Genomic DNA, 16,184 nt, shown 5'->3' on the forward strand with positions numbered 1-16,184 from the left:
GTGGTATGTGGCCAATATACCACGGCTAAGAGTTGTTCTTGTGCAAGACGCAACGCGGAGCCCTTAGCCGTGGTATATTGGCCATATATCACAAACCCCAGAGGTGCCTTATTGCTATTATAAACTGGTTACCAACGTAATTAGAGCAGTAAAAAAACTTTTGGGGTCATACCAGTGGTATACGGTCTGATATACCACGGCTGTGAGCCAATCAGTACTCAGGGCTCGAACCACCCAGTTTATAATTGTAATCATAACACAGTTAAAAATCATAGCAATTAGAACTCTATTCACTTTGGGCGGAATTCAGACCTGATTTATGCGCTCATTAATGGAACTTAATTGCATTTTTTTAATGCACTTTTGTCTCTGTATTCTGACCTTGGAGTTAAGCATGGGGAAATGCCTGTGGCAGCCAGGTATTCGTTTGGGGGTGGAGATCACATAAATTGAGGTGTGGCAGAGGTGTGTCTGCAGATTAAAATGTTCTGACCTGGACTCAATTCCGGTATAATTCGAGCACCTTTACGCTCGTGGAAACCATGAATAAGCTTGAGCAACCTGTCAGTTCCAGGTGGAAAAACGGCTACGTTCTGATTTCCCAGTATTAATAACGTCATTCTCCATGTGCTATAATTTATACATTGATAAGAGCTATTGATAACGAGTTTGGTAAATTAGTTATCTGTTTGGGTAAGGAGAATTTGTAAATATAAATGACAATTGTTCTAGTCATAGGACTGCAAACTGAAAAGCATAACATGAGAGGAATTTATGCCTCTTTCCCATAGGGTAAGTATGAAATACTGTGCCATTATGCAGAATTTAAACTGTATGGCCTTAGGGAGTGAGTGTTATTTTTAATAAGGGTTACATGGAGAAAATTGGACCTCAATTAAAAAAAATGGATGGCACTCCCTTCAACATAATATATTTTAACTAAACCCTCCCTAAATGCTTGAAAATAAACAAGTGACCCTCACCCAATACCGAAAATAATAATTAAAACAAAGTGTATACGAGAGAACATGTCTACTGTTTATCCTCACTTCTTGGACAGACCAGAGCCTTAGATATGCAGTTTTAGTAACTGTTCTTTGTCCTGTCAGCATTAAATGGCAATAAAGGAATTTTGATAGTGCACAGGGCTGAGCACACAAGAGTAGAGGTGGAAAGATCGCCTTTATACTAAAAGCATTACATCATGGGCAAGAAACAAGTTGTTTTTAATCAATTAAATTATAGTAGGAGCAAGCTATCAAAGTTGACCTCCGGTCTTCATCTTTGTGCTCTAATTCTCGAACAGAACATTGGCTAGTCTGTGTGGAAGATTTTTTTGGACTAGGCCTCGTCAACAAAAAAATTCAGAAGAAATCTTTGACTCCTCCTGAACTGCCACCGTAGCCCTACACAGCACAGCCATTGGTTAAGCAACACACAAACAAGTTATTGATCAACAAGAGCAGGCCGGGGCTCAGGGGTGGAATATCCATTGCAGTGTGTAATGCAGCCTAGTTTAATTTCCACCATCCCAGCAGCGATCGTGGGAATATAACTCTGCCCTGTGTTTCTCTGAGCATGCATTTCGTAGCCTATAGCTATTTGAGCATTTGATTGAGACAAACTAAATAGCCTATAGGCGCATTTTATATTGCGCACCCAGCGGAGAATCGGAGAGGGGCTGCATCGGCAGATATTGAGAGAGAGATATATATATATATATATACTGCTCAAAATAATAAAAGGAACACTAAAAATAACATCCTAGATCTGAATGAATTAAATATTCTAATTAAATACTTTTTTCTTTACATAGTTGAATGTGCTGACAACAAAACCACACAAAAAGTATCAATGGAAATCAAATTTATCAACCCATGGACCTGGACTAAAGCTTCCGCTAACTCCTGGACAGTCTGTGGTGCAACGTGGCGTTGGTGGATGGAGTGAGACATGATATCCCAGATGTGCTCAATTAGATTCAGGTCTGGGGAACGGGCGGGCCAGTGCATAGCATCAACGCCTTCCTCTTGCAGGAACTGCTGACACACTCCAGCCACATGAGGTCTAGCATCGTCTTGCATTAGGAGGAACCCAGGGCCAACCGCACCAGCATATGGTCTCACAAGGGGTCTGAGGATCTCATCTCGGTACCTAATGGCAGTCAGGCTACCTCTGGCGAGCACATGGAGGGCTGTGCGCCCCCCCCAAATAAATGCCACCCACCGCCAAACCGGTCATGCTGGAGGATGTTGCAGGCAGCAGAACGTTCTCCACGGCGTCTCCAGACTCTGTCACGTGCTCAGTGTGAACCTGCTTTCATCTGTGAAGAGCACAGGGTGCCAGTGGCAATTTGCCAATCTTGGTGTTCTCTGACAAATGCCAAACGTCCTGCACGGTGTTGGGCTGTAAGCACAACCCCCACCCACATACCACCCTCATGGAGTCTGTTTCTGACCGTTTGAGCAGACACATGCACATTTGTGGCCTGCTGGAGGTCATTTTGCAGGGCTCTGGCAGTGCTTCTCCTGCTCCTCCTTGCACAAAGGCGGAGGTAGCGGTCCTGCTGCTGGGTTGTTGCCCTCCTACGGCCTCTCCACGTCTCCTGATGTACTGGCCTGTGTCCTGGTAGCGCCTCCATGCTCTGGACACTACGCTTCTTGCCACAGCTTCATTTGCACAACAGCATGTGAAATGTATTGTCAATCAGTGTTGCTTCCTAAGTGGACAGTTTGATTTCACAGAAGTGTGATTGACTTGGAGTTACATTGTGTTGTTTAAGTGTTCCCTTTTATTTTTTTGAGCAGTGTGTGTATATATATATATATATATATATATACTGGAAGCAACACTGATTGACAATACATGTCACATGCTGTTGTGCAAATGGAATAGACAACAGGTGGGAATTATAGTCAGTTAGCAAGACACCCCCAATAAAGGAGTGGTTCTGTAGGTGGTGACCACAGACCACTTCTCAGTTCCTATGTTTCCTGGCTGATGTTTTGGTCACTTTTGAATGCTGGTGGTGCTTTCACTCTAGTGGTAGCATGAGACTGAGTCTACAACTCACACAAGTGGCTCAGGTAGTGCAGCTCATCCAGGATGGTGCGGTTGGCCCTGGGTTCCTCCTAATGCAAGACAATGCTAGACCTCATGTGGCTGGAGTGTCTCAGCAGTTCCTGCAAGAGGAAGGCATTGATGCTATGAACTGGCACGCCCGTTCCCCAGACCTGAATCCAATTGAGCACATCTGGGACATCATGGGTTTTGTCATTCACTCATGCATGCTACTTCCATTGTGAGCACGCTCGTTCGCACTCTTTACATTTTTATGAATTTTTTAAATGGGCTTTTTGTTTGAATTGAGCTTGTGGGGCCATACCCAAAGAGTTAGTGACGCACCTGCATACGGTAAGTCTGAACACCGAATACTGAGAGAAGAGCTTAAAACTAGTGGGAACTAGTGGGAAAACAATCCATAATAATTCTCAACAAAGCCTTATAAAAACGTAATTACAGTTAGGCATTCCTTGTCCAAATTGTGTCTTCTGAGGATGTTTTTGTTGTGAAAGCTAGTGCTGAAATGCTAAATCACTGACATGGTGTCACAGGTCATACCCTGGGGGCAGACCCCTGGTTTAGGGCTTAGTCTTTTACAGTGTGGCTGGTAGATTAATGCTTTGTCTGGCCAAGATGTTCACTCAAGCATGGAGCCACATGAGAAATCTCTTTAGAGGCTGACCCATTTAGTCAACCCAAACCTACGCAGAATGTTGAATTGCCTACCAAGTGTTAGTGTTGTCAGACACGTTATTGGTCACAATGCTTTGTTTAATCTTTGTATATACAAAACTATGATGTCTCTTGATTTTAATAATTGATCTTGACATTTCGAGATCAATTTCCGTAACACGGTGCAGGATTAGTTTTCTGGAAGGATAGGAGCGGTGCATTACGCAAATTGTGTCATCTGACCCGTATGTTGGGTTTATTTACTGATTGAGCTCTACTGCATTAATGCCCATCTCAGTGTGATGTGCTTACCTCCTACCCTTGCTTTAACCAATGAGTCTTTCATGCACTTCGTAGCCTATAGCTATTTGAGCATTTGATTGAGAACAACATGATTTATCTGTCGTGTTGAGTCAAACTAAAATGCATGCTTTTCTCGCTTTGGTTTGGCAAAGAACGTGTTTTTTTTTATGTTGCCCCCAGAGTTTAATTTCCTAATGACAAGTTCCATCTTATCTGAAGCCATTAGTATTAATATATAGATAAGGCCTGAGGTATTACTGTGTAGTTACTGCAACGTGCCATTGGCAATCTTTTATCTGTAGCATATGTGCTACAGCGCTTGTTTGAGTAACTGTAGATTTCCCTCCTGTATGCCACTATGTGAAAGCGGATGATCAGTTCTCAGTTTTTCTTTACGCGTCCGCTCATGAATCTTCTACATTAATGTGTTATAAATTCTACCCAGGACGTGTCTCATGCATTATAGCAAGTGTTGTGGTCCTCCACCGGCCTCTCTTGTATTACGTCTTTCACTTTGTGTTCCTTCCAGGTATGTTCAGTTGAAATGATAGAGGACATGTGCAGGTAAGCGTGAAATAATACAAATGCACATTATGTCAAACACGCAACTCGTACCACTCAAACTCGATGCACTTGTGAATGTGCGAACTCTAGGGATTTGAATGGTTAACCGTTACATTTCTTTTGGCAGCTAATAAACTAACTAGTCATGCTTATCGGATTATAGGTTAATTTGCATAATGTTATTGGAATTCAATTTGATTTGTGTTCGCTATGCAGGGTAAGTGTACCTATTAAGCCCACCGACATCTAAATGTAGACATCTCTAACATATATACTGCCCTAATTCTTGTAAAAACCTCAAAATAAAGATTGATCTATCATGATGTTTTTATGGCTTTACTTACAATTTGATAAAATATGTGAAAAGTCCAGACTGGGCTTAATGTGTACAGATTGTACCCTTTAAGCCCAAGGGTGCAAATGTTTAAAATGTACATTTCTTGTGTAAAATTGGGTTATAACAATCTCCCCTAAAGTTATTAAATAAACTGATCATTGCTATTCATCATGAAAGTAGCACTTATAACAGGGGTCAAATTGTTTCCACAGAGATCAATGTGGACTTCGGCTTTTGTTCTTGTCAACCAGTACACACCTGAATGAACTAGTCATAGACTTTAAACAAGACATGAATAGTTGAATCAGGTGTGTTATTGCTTGGTTAGAACACAAACCTGCACCCACACTGGCTAAGTGATGCGCAAAGACCATAACACACAATTTGTCAATGACTAATCTGAAAGATGATTCACATTTGCGGTGCTGCTGTCTTGTTAATAAGTTCAACTTGTCTTCCTAAAGCCTGTCTGAAGACCGTTTCAACTCTTCCGCTCTACTGTGTTTAGAAAAGGTACAGGTGTTGGACCAAAAAACAGAATCGCCTGGGTGAAAGACACTACAGTATGACAATGCCACCACCCAAAAGTGCATGAGTAGTTACCCAATAGTCATCATCTTGTCCCTCATTTGTTAACATTTTAGTCCACCACTTGTAGGTCTTCTATCCCTGATAACCCTCAACCCTGATCTCATTGTCCTCTCTGCATCAACGACTACAGGTCCAGCCAAACATCTTGGAGAGCGTACAGGGGTTTCTGATCTTGGTAAAGACACCGGGGCTAGATGCATAATATGCAGAACTGTAGTTGTGTGTTCTAATCAACTTAAATCTGAAAAAAAAAACATTTATGCTCATGTTAATTGAATTTTAGGGATATCAACACCCCGTCCCCATGTGTTTCAACGGAAACCGGCTTAATAGGAACATATCAACACCCCGTCCCCATGTGTTTCAACGGAAACATGCTTAATAGGAACATATCAACACCCCGTCCCCATGTGTTTCAACGGAAACATGCTTAATAGGAACATATCAACACCCCGTCCCCATGTGTTTCAACGGAAACATGCTTAATAGGAACATATCAACACCCCGTCCCCATGTGTTTCAACGGAAACATGCTTAATAGGAACATATCAACACCCCGTCCCCATGTGTTTCAACGCAAACCGGCTTAATAGGAACATATCAACACCCCGTCCCCATGTGTTTCAACGGAAACATGCTTAATAGGAACATATCAACACCCCGTCCCCATGTGTTTCAACGGAAACATGCTTAATAGGAACATATCAATCACCCCGTCCCCATGTGTTTCAACGGAAACATGCTTAATAGGAACATATCAACACCCCGTCCCCATGTGTTTCAACGGAAACATGCTTAATAGGAACATATCAACACCCCGTCCCCATGTGTTTCAACGGAAACCGGCTTAATAGGAACATATCAACACCCCGTCCCCATGTGTTTCAACGGAAACCGGCTTAATAGGAACAGTGATTTTTGGTGAAAAGGACAGAATAGCTAGGTCTACTCAGAATATTTGGAAACCATTGGTATGGGGCATGAATATACACTAGACAGTTAGCATTGAACAATTACCGTGCTTTTTGTGCTACTGTACCCTGTAAGCCCAACAGATGTCAAATTTACACATGTCATTTATGTATAAGGTTCATTTAACAGTAAAATAAGACAAAATGCAAGCTGTGAATGCCTGAAATCTCTTCAGCAAGTTATGTTGCTGCTGTGACATGCAGGCACAGCTTCTATTATGAAAAACCCATATTTTTTATTGGAAATAATGGGTAATGAAATATGTTATTATTTGCATATATCAGCACATTAATCTCAATTTGAAAGTATGATCACTTACCTGAAAGGTTACTAAAAATATCTGAAAAATGTGTGTATCTGAGGGTAGCCACAACTCAAGATTTTCTGTGGCTTTGGAATTGGCTGCTAGTGGGAACTTGCAAAACTGTCAATAACATTAATAATAAAACGTCTGTGATTGATATCGTTTAGAATAAAACATGTTATGGATATAACAACCAGCTGAATTAGTTGAGACATTAAACAGCAGAAAATCTTGGAAGTAGGCTTAACTTGTTAGGGCCGTGGTCCCGTGGTGGGAACATCAATCAGCGGAAATGTTCAAGAGCGCCACCTATAGAGGTAGATAAACCTCAAACTTTCATTAAAATGGACATACAATGTACTGAATTAAAGCTACACTTGTTGTGAATCTATCCACCAAGTCAGATTTGTAAAATGCTTTTCGGCGAAAGCATGAGAAGCTATTATCTGATAGCATGCACCCTCAAAATACTGCAACGTCACCTAACACGACAGATTTTGCGTTAGCCGGCGCAAACCAAAACGCAGAAATAAAATATAAAACATTCATTACCTTTGACGAGCTTCTTTCTTGGCACTCCTAGATGTCCCATAAACATCATTTAGGGTCTTTTTTCGATTAAATCGGTCCATATATAGCCTAGATATCGATCTAAGAATACTGTGTGAACAACGGAAAAAAATAGCTTTTTCTAACGTAACGTAATTTTTTTAAATGAAAAAAGTCCACGATAAACTTTCACAAAATACTTTTGTAATGCAACTTTAGGTATTCGTACACGTTAATAAGCGATAAAATTCATCAGGAGGCGATGTAAATTCTATAGGTCTCAGTTGGAAAATATTGTCAGGAGAAATCTCAACCAAAACATCCGGTCGGAGACCGGAGGGAATCGGTTCCCTTGTGTCGGTTTGACCAAGAATCAAAGCCGAATCAAATGACAAGACTCTAGACATCGTGTGGAAGCTGTAGGCACTGCAACCTCGGCCTCATTTAATTCGGTTCACTTTGAACAATTCCTTGAAGTCGCGCATGGATATTTATTTCCATTTTCAGTGATCAGATTTCCCTGCACTTTTCGATGAAACGCACGTTCTGTTATAGTCACAGCCGTGATTTAAACAGTTTTAGAAATGTCTGAGTGTTTTCTATCCACACATACTAATCATATGCATATGCTATATTCCTGGCATGAATAGCAGGGCGCTGAAATGTTGCGCGATTTTTAACAAAAAGCTGCGAAAAGCTGCTTGAATTCTCAACTTCCCTAAGAGGTTTTAATGGGTACGCTTATTTACACACACTGCAAATAGAGCCTAGTTTGAGTAGGATATCACCTTTCGGGCAGCGAGAGCTCGCAGCCACTCCAACAGCGTTGTTTTATGCTACAATATTTTTCCAATTGTTGGACAAGCATATTGTGTACAATTTGCCAATCGGCTATAGTTAGATGGGATACCCTAGGCTTACTACTGTTACCAAGCAATTGAAAAAGAAAATGTTTCAACTGTCAAGACGATAGGATTGCCATTGTTGCAGCTTTCTATTAACCAGTTAATGGGGCGTCAGTTAGTCATCAGCAAAACTGACTCATTTTCAGTTTTGTTATTCTCAGCTGGAGTAACATGCTGTAGCCGGATTCCTATGATGCAGGAAAAATGATTGAGAAAACCAGGCATGACAGAATTGGGCCATTCCAAGCAGGGAAAGAGAGGGAAAGGGCAGCAGAGTGGATCTCCTCAATACAAGCCTCTCACAGCTTGGACATCATTCTTTGTCATCTGTAATAATTTTCTTATTTACTTGATTTTTTTCTCTCTCTCTGATGCCAAAGGGCCTTTGCTAACCTTTTTGAGAGATGAATCTCTGTTTTCCAGACAGTGCTCAAAAATGTTTATTTCGATAGTGATCGCGGAACTAATAGGCCCAGTCCTATCTCATCGCCAGCATGGAAAAGCAAACATCTGTCTGGGCAACTCCCAGTAGTCACACACTTGATTATGTTTGAGCACTGAACCCATTTTTTAGGTGTTAATTAATTGCATCTATTTGTTGTTGCCTGGTTTGGGTGTGTGTCTTTCTTTTAGGGCAGCTTGCGCTGTGCACAGAGTTCAAACCAAAGTAAATAGGCCTACAACCCAGCTAGCATTGGGCTCAAATTGTCATGGTCTTATGCTTTGCATGTAACAATGTAATCCATTGTACTTATTACTGTGTGGCACCTGATAGATTTTGAAAATATTTCTACATGGCTGTTGTTGACTTTGGTTTAAGTGTAGCGGTTTGATTATGTGAACTGATTAGAATCCAGGAGTAAGTGGCAGTAGTACACCTACAATGCATTCACTGAGGGAATGAGACCAGTGCTAATATGGATTTGTGGCTCGTAAAAATAAAAAAGTCATTACGATAGTTATTTATTCATTGTAGAACGAGACAGTGAAATTGATCGCTCATTGGTTTACTCACAAAATGTGGACTTTTCTGGCTTCGGTCTAATTTGTCAGAGGGCCAAATTGAGCCTAATGTTGGCAAATTCCACCATTCTGAGGGAAACCATGTCCTGTTCCCCTTATTGTTTTGTAAGATATTAAGCAGGGCTTCCCAAAAGTTGTCCCTCGTGACCCACCAATTAAAAGATGTCTGAGTTGCGACCCACCATATGGGTTGAGTGGTGAAAAAATATACTTAGACCAAATCAAATGTATTTATATAGCCCTTCGGACATCAGCTGATGTCTCAAAGTGCTGTACAGAAACCCAGCCTAAAACCCCAAACAGCAAGCAATATAGGTGTAGAAGCACGGTGGCTAGGAAAAACTCCCTAGAAAGGCCAGAACCTAGGAAGAAACCTAGAGAAGAACTAGGCTATGTGGGGTGGCCAGTCCTCTTCTGGCTGTGCCGGGTAGAGATTATAACAGAACATGGTTAAGATGTTCAAATGTTGATAAATGACCAGCATGGTCAAATAATAATCACAGTAGTTGTCGAGGGTGCAGCAAGTCAGCACCTCAGGAGTAAATGTCATTTGGCTTTTCATAGCCGATCATTAAGAGTATCTCTACCACTCCTGCTGTCTCTAGAGAGTTGAAAACAGCAGGTCTGGGACAGGAACCACGTCCGGTGAACAGGTCAGGGTTCCATAGCCGTAGGCTGAACAGTTGAAACTGGAGCAGCAGCACGGCCAGGTGGACTGAGTAAATACCCAATAATGAGTAAAAAATGTATTTCAAAAACCTTCAAAACATTTTAACTGAATGTAGGTTTGAGTATGGGCTCCTGGGACCAATTTTAAATACATTCACGGCATAATAATTGTATGATTTTTCACAATGCACAAAATGTCATCCCGTGACCCGCCTGAACCCCGGACACAACCCACAAACATTTTCAACAAACAGAATATTATCACTTGAAATCAGTGATGCTGGTTTGGTCTGCTTGGTTATTTTACAAGTCAATAGAAGTCACTTAGACGTCAATAGACGTCATAAATAAAGCCCTTGTCTTCCTCTTTTGACTGGGAGGAGCAGACATGAGGATTCATGCTTTTTCAGAAAAATGTACACAAAAATACACCTCAATACACTATGAAAAGCAAAACAGGGCTTGAAGGCCATTCACAGAGGAACTTCACACCAGATCTCCATGCCTAAAGCAACCCCCTCCTTACAGCGAGTGTTTGACTTGGCTCCTTGCGTTTCTTTAATCATAGGCAGTAACACTTGTCACTGGCATGCTGTTCCTCGGGCCCATGCCAACCGGCTGCCCGGAGCGGGTGAGAACCATCTGAGGGCCCCTGGTAAATGGCACGGCTCTCTTCGTCTGCTTTACAAAAGCCCATTGATGTGCTGCCCGGCTGGGCACTACCACCACTTAACGTACCCTCCCTATCTCTCACTCGTTCTTGGTCTCTCCTGCATGCTTGCGCTTTCCATCATTATTTCTTGCCTTTGTTCTTTCTTCTTGTCTGTCTCTCGCTTGCTCTGTCTACGTCTCTCCCTCTCCTTCTTGCAGTTCCTACATTCCTTGCATTCACGTGAAGGCAAAAGCCCACCATTGGGGATCATTTTGTTAATGTAGGACTGGATTGGCTGCTTAGTCACTGCTTTTATCATACCCTGTAAAGGTGGTCATTTCTCTGCTGGCGTACAGGAAAAAATGTAACTTATCAAACAGCAATAGAGCTTTAAAACTTTTACATTTCAGGTTAGGCCTAGACTTTGCCTACATGCTTTTTAAAGTGTGTAAATATTTTGAATAGCTTAATAACTGCCAGCCAAACGAACATCGGCTATGATATACATTTCGTTGGATGGTGTATACCGTACATACCACCAATGAAACTTGAATACTTGTCATTCTCAAAATAGCTAGCCCACCGCCACCACTGACCTCAAGGCCACCGACACATTGGCTGAGCAGCGTGGCGTGTCAGTTTCCCTGGGAGTGCTACACTATCTTCACCACAGTCTGCTTGCTTCTTGCACTCTCGCTCACCTTCTACCCCCACGCACTTGCCTCACCTACATTCACTAACATTTTGTTTGAGGCTGACTGAGCACCTTCCCCACCCCCCTGCCTCACACTGTCCCTACAGAGGTGCTGAGTGTGTTTTTGTTTTTAATGGCCCCTATCACCTGCTACACTCAACCCTGCTTTTATTCTTCATAAATCATAGCTGGATTATCATGCATTACATTATATTTATGTTTTCAGTTGATATGTCTTGTGACGAAGACCATACAAAGACATGTTATTTTAGGAATTTAAGGCTGAGAGAACTCTAGGGGGCTTTCAGAGGCTGTAGAGGGCTTTATACTGTAGGTGTCTGGGTTGACAGTTTCCTCACACATCTTCCGCAGACACACACACTGTCACATATAGGTCGACTAGTCTTAGTTTCAGAGCTTGTGGCTCTCCTCACATTCATGGCTTGCCCTGTCAAACCGATTGCCTTAGTTTTGCAGAGAAGTAGCGTAACATAAAATGCCAGGTTAGAGGGGGAGAAAGGGGGACAAATGGTATGTCTCAGTGGTACAGTTTAGCATTTTCTAACACGCTGAGCAGGGTGACCACTAGCAAGAGGCTTGAAAAGCCATGAAACAAAGAAGGCTGTCAGCCTACATAAAAAGAATATTGAAATATGGTAGGACTGGGCCTGTGAAGAAGCCATAGGGCCTACATATCAGGTTAGGAGTCAATACATGTTAGACTGCAATTGCACTTAATATCTTGTGGAGTTTGCAGTCAGTGCATTTGTTTTGGGTCCTTTGTGAAATTATTAAATATTTTCACAAATGATTTGCCACTGCTCTTACAAGAAGTTAGAATGACTATGTCTTCAGATGATTCCACTCTCTACATGTCAGCACCCAAAGCCAGTGAGGTCACTGACATTCTAAATAAGGAGTTAGTCAGTATCTGAATGGGTGATTTAAAAATGGTTCTAAATGCATCTAAAATATGGTTGAATGCAAACGGTGTAGTTATTCCCTCCGTAAGGCAATCAAACAAGGCAAAACAACAGTACAGAGTCAAAATGGAGTAGCAATTCAACGGATCAGACATGAGACGTATGTGGCAGGGTTTACAGACAATCACGGATTACAAAGGGAAAACCAGCCATGTCGCGGACACTGACGTCTTGCTACCAGACAAGCTAAACATCTTCGCCCGCTTTGAGGACAACACAGTGCCATCGACGCGGCCCGCTACCAAGGACTGTGGGCTCTGGTTCTCTGTGGCCGATGTAAGACATTTAAGCATGTTATCCCTCGCAAGTCTGCCAGCCCAAACGGTTTCCCGAGCCGCGTCCTCAGAGCATGCGCAGACCAGCTGGCTCGTGTGTTAACAGACATATTCAATCTCTCCCTATCCCAGTCTGGTGCCCTCACTTTCTTCAAGATGTCATCCATTGTTCCTGTACCCAAGAATGCAAGGGTAACTGAACTAAATTACTATAGCCCCGTAGCACTCACTTCTGTCATCATGAAGTGCTTTGAGAGGCTAGTTAAGGATTATATCACCTCTACCTTACCCGACACCCTAGACCCACTTCAATTTGCTTACCTCCCCAAAAGATACACAGATGATGCAATCATAATTGCACTGCACACTGCCTTATCCCATCTGGACAAGAGGAATACCTATGTAAGAATGCTGTTTATTGACTATAACTCAGCCTTCAACACCATAGTACCCTCCCAAGCTCATCAAGTTTGGGTCTGAAGCCCGTCCTGTGCAACTGGTTCCTGGACTTCCTGATGGCCCACCCCCAGGTGGTGAAGGTCGGAAACAACACCTCCATTTCACTGATCCTCAACACAGGGGCCCCACAAGGTCTGCGTGCTCAGTCCCCTCCTGTACTCCCTGTTCACCCAGCGAGGCCACGCACGCTTCCAACTCAGTAATCAAGTTTGCAGATGACACAACCATAGTAGGCCTGATTACCAACAATGACGAGACCGTCTACAGGGAGGAGGTGAGGGCCAAGGCGGGGTGGTGCTAGTAAAAATAACCCTAAAAATAATAACCTTGAACATCAACAAAAGGAAGGAGCTGATCGTGGACTTCAGGAGACCGAAGAGGGAGCACACCTCTATCCACATTGACGGGGTTCACAGTCCTCTGCGTACACTTCACTGACAAACTGAAATGGTCCACCCACACAGACACTGTGGTGAAGGCGCAACAGTGCCTCTTCAACCTCAGGAGGCTGAAGAAATTTGGCTTGGCCCCTAAGACCCTATCAAACTCTTACAGATGAACAATTGAGAGCATCCTGTTGGGCTGTATCACCGCCTGGTACGGAAACTGCACCGCCTGCAACCACAGTGCTCTCCAGAGGGTAGTGAGGTCTGCCCAATGCATCACCGGGGGCAAACTACCTGCCCTCCAGGACATCTACAGCACCTGATATCACAGGAAGGTCAAAAAGACCAAAGATATCAATCACCTGAGCCACTGCCTGTTCACCCCGCTACCATCCAGAAGGTGATGTCAGTACACGTGCATCAACGCTGGGACCGAGAGACTGAAAAACAGCTTCTATCAAGGCCATTAGACTGTTAAATAGCCATCACTAGCACGTAGAGGCTGCTGCCCTATATACATAGACAAGGAAACACTAGTCACTTTAATAATGTTTACATACTGCTTTACTCATTTCATATGTAACGTAAACTCACCCCATTTCGTACAAATGTGCACAACTACGACATTCAAGCGAGGCTACGAAGAAAACTAATGGGACTGTAGCGACTGTGTTGACTCCCAAATCTGGGGTGTGAACTACTTTTCTATTCAAGTGTTGATCGACATGGTAATTAATGGCTTTATAGTATTGGAGAGAAGTTGAAAAAAACTGACCCTCCGTTACATTGTGACGTGTCATGCCGTAACGTACAGCACGCATAAAGCAACTTTCTGTCTTACGATCTCTCTCCACCAGGGGTAGCACTTCTCTCATCGTTTGAAAACAAAAAATGGACAGTGACGGGGGTAAGGGGGGGTACCTAGTCATTTTTTGTGTCATCACTGCATGCGATCATCATTCTCAAAGCCGCTGTTTACTTCTAAGATCACTTTAGCACCGCCCTAAAAACCCGAAGACACAAACCTTCAAATAGGGTATGTAATGACACATGATATAAACTCTTTATAGTGTTTTATTTACATTTTAGAGGCGATAAGTTGAACAGATGGAGTGAAAAAAAGCAGTTTTCCCACATCTCTCCTTCTCACTATCGGGCATTAGTTTCGCTTCCCCACCTGCCATTTTTAAAAAGACCCAAAGGAGCTTATTGCCTTCTTGAATTATGCAGAAACGGGCAGCGTGGAGGTCATGTCATTAATTGTGTTGGAAAGGGGAGAAATTGTGCTTTACAATGGTATTGACATTACAGTTGATCTGGAAGTATTACGTTTTTTTGGGGCGCTAAAATAAGGTCAATTGTACGGACCAAGCCAATGTACAAAAGTGAGTTTACGTTATGTGCTGTATTCTATTCTACTGTATTTTAGGCAATGTCACGCCGACATTGCTTGTCCTAATATTTATATACACTGCTCAAAAAAATAAAGGGAACACTAAAATAACACATCCTAGATCTGAATGAATGAAATATTCTTATTAAATACTTTTTTCTTTACATAGTTGAATGTGCTGACAACAAAATCACACAAAAATTATCAATGGAAGGTCTGAATTTGGAGTCACACAAAATTAAAGTGGAAAACCACACTACAGGCTGATCCAACTTTGATGTAATGTCCTTAAAACAAGTCAAAATGAGGCTCAGTAGTGTGTGTGGCCTCCACGTGCCTGTATGACCTCCCTACAATGCCTGGGCATGCTCCTGATGAGGTGACGGATGATCTCCTGAGGGATCGCCTCCCAGACCTGGACTAAAGCATCCGCCAACTCCTGGACAGTCTGTGGTGCAACTGGTTGGTGGATGGAGCGAGACATGATGTGCTCAATTGGATTCAGGTCTGGGGAATGGGCAGGCCAGTCCATAGCATCAATGCCTTCCTCTTGCAGGAACTGCTGACACACTCCAGCCACATGAGGTCTAGCATTGTCTTACATTAGGAGGAACCCTGGGCCAACCGCACCAGCATATGGTCTCACAAAGGGTCTGGGGATCTCATCTCGGTACCTAATGGCAGTCAGGCTACCTCTGGCGAGCACATGGAGGGCTGTGCGGCCCCCCAAAGAAATGCCACCCCACACCATGCCTGACCCACCGCCAAACCGGTCATGCTGGAGGATGTTGCAGGCAGCAGAACGTTCTCCACGGCGTCTCCAGACTCTCACGTCTGTCACGTGCTCAGTGTGAACCTGCTTTCATCTGTGAAGATCACAGGGCGCCAGTGGTGAATTTGACAATCTTGGTGTTCTCTAGCAAATGCCAAACGTCCTGCACGGTGTTGGGCTGTAAGCACAACCCCCACCTGTGAACGTTGGGCCCTCATACCACCCTCATGGAGTCTGTTTCTGACCGTTTGAGCAGACACATGCACATTTGTGGCCTGCTGGAGGTCATTTTGCAGGGCTCTGGTAGTGCCCCTCCTACTCCTCTTTGCACAAAGGCGGAGGTAGCGGTACTGCTGCTGGGTTGTTGCCCTCCTACGGCCTCCACGTCTCCTGATGTACTGGCCTGTCTCCTGGTAGCGCCTCCATGCTCTGGACACTACGCTGACAGACACAGCAAACCTTCTTGCCACAGCTTGCATTGATGTGCCATCCTGGATGAGCTGCACTACCTGATCCACTTGTGTAGGTTGTAGATTCCGTCTCATGCTACCACTAGAGTGAAAGCACCGCCAGCATTCAAAAGTGACCAAAACATCAGCCAGGAAGCATAGGAACTGA

The 16,184-nt window shown here is 43.2% G+C and overlaps 1 protein-coding gene across 1 annotated transcript in view; it reads left to right on the plus strand.

The window, feature by feature from the left end:
* Window positions 1–16,184, plus strand: part of LOC115105423 (rho GTPase-activating protein 32-like) — a 225,765-nt gene that overhangs the window by 35,178 nt on the left and 174,403 nt on the right.

Source organism: Oncorhynchus nerka, linkage group LG22 (assembly GCF_034236695.1).
Source record: "Oncorhynchus nerka isolate Pitt River linkage group LG22, Oner_Uvic_2.0, whole genome shotgun sequence".
Lineage (NCBI taxonomy): Eukaryota > Metazoa > Chordata > Actinopteri > Salmoniformes > Salmonidae > Oncorhynchus > Oncorhynchus nerka.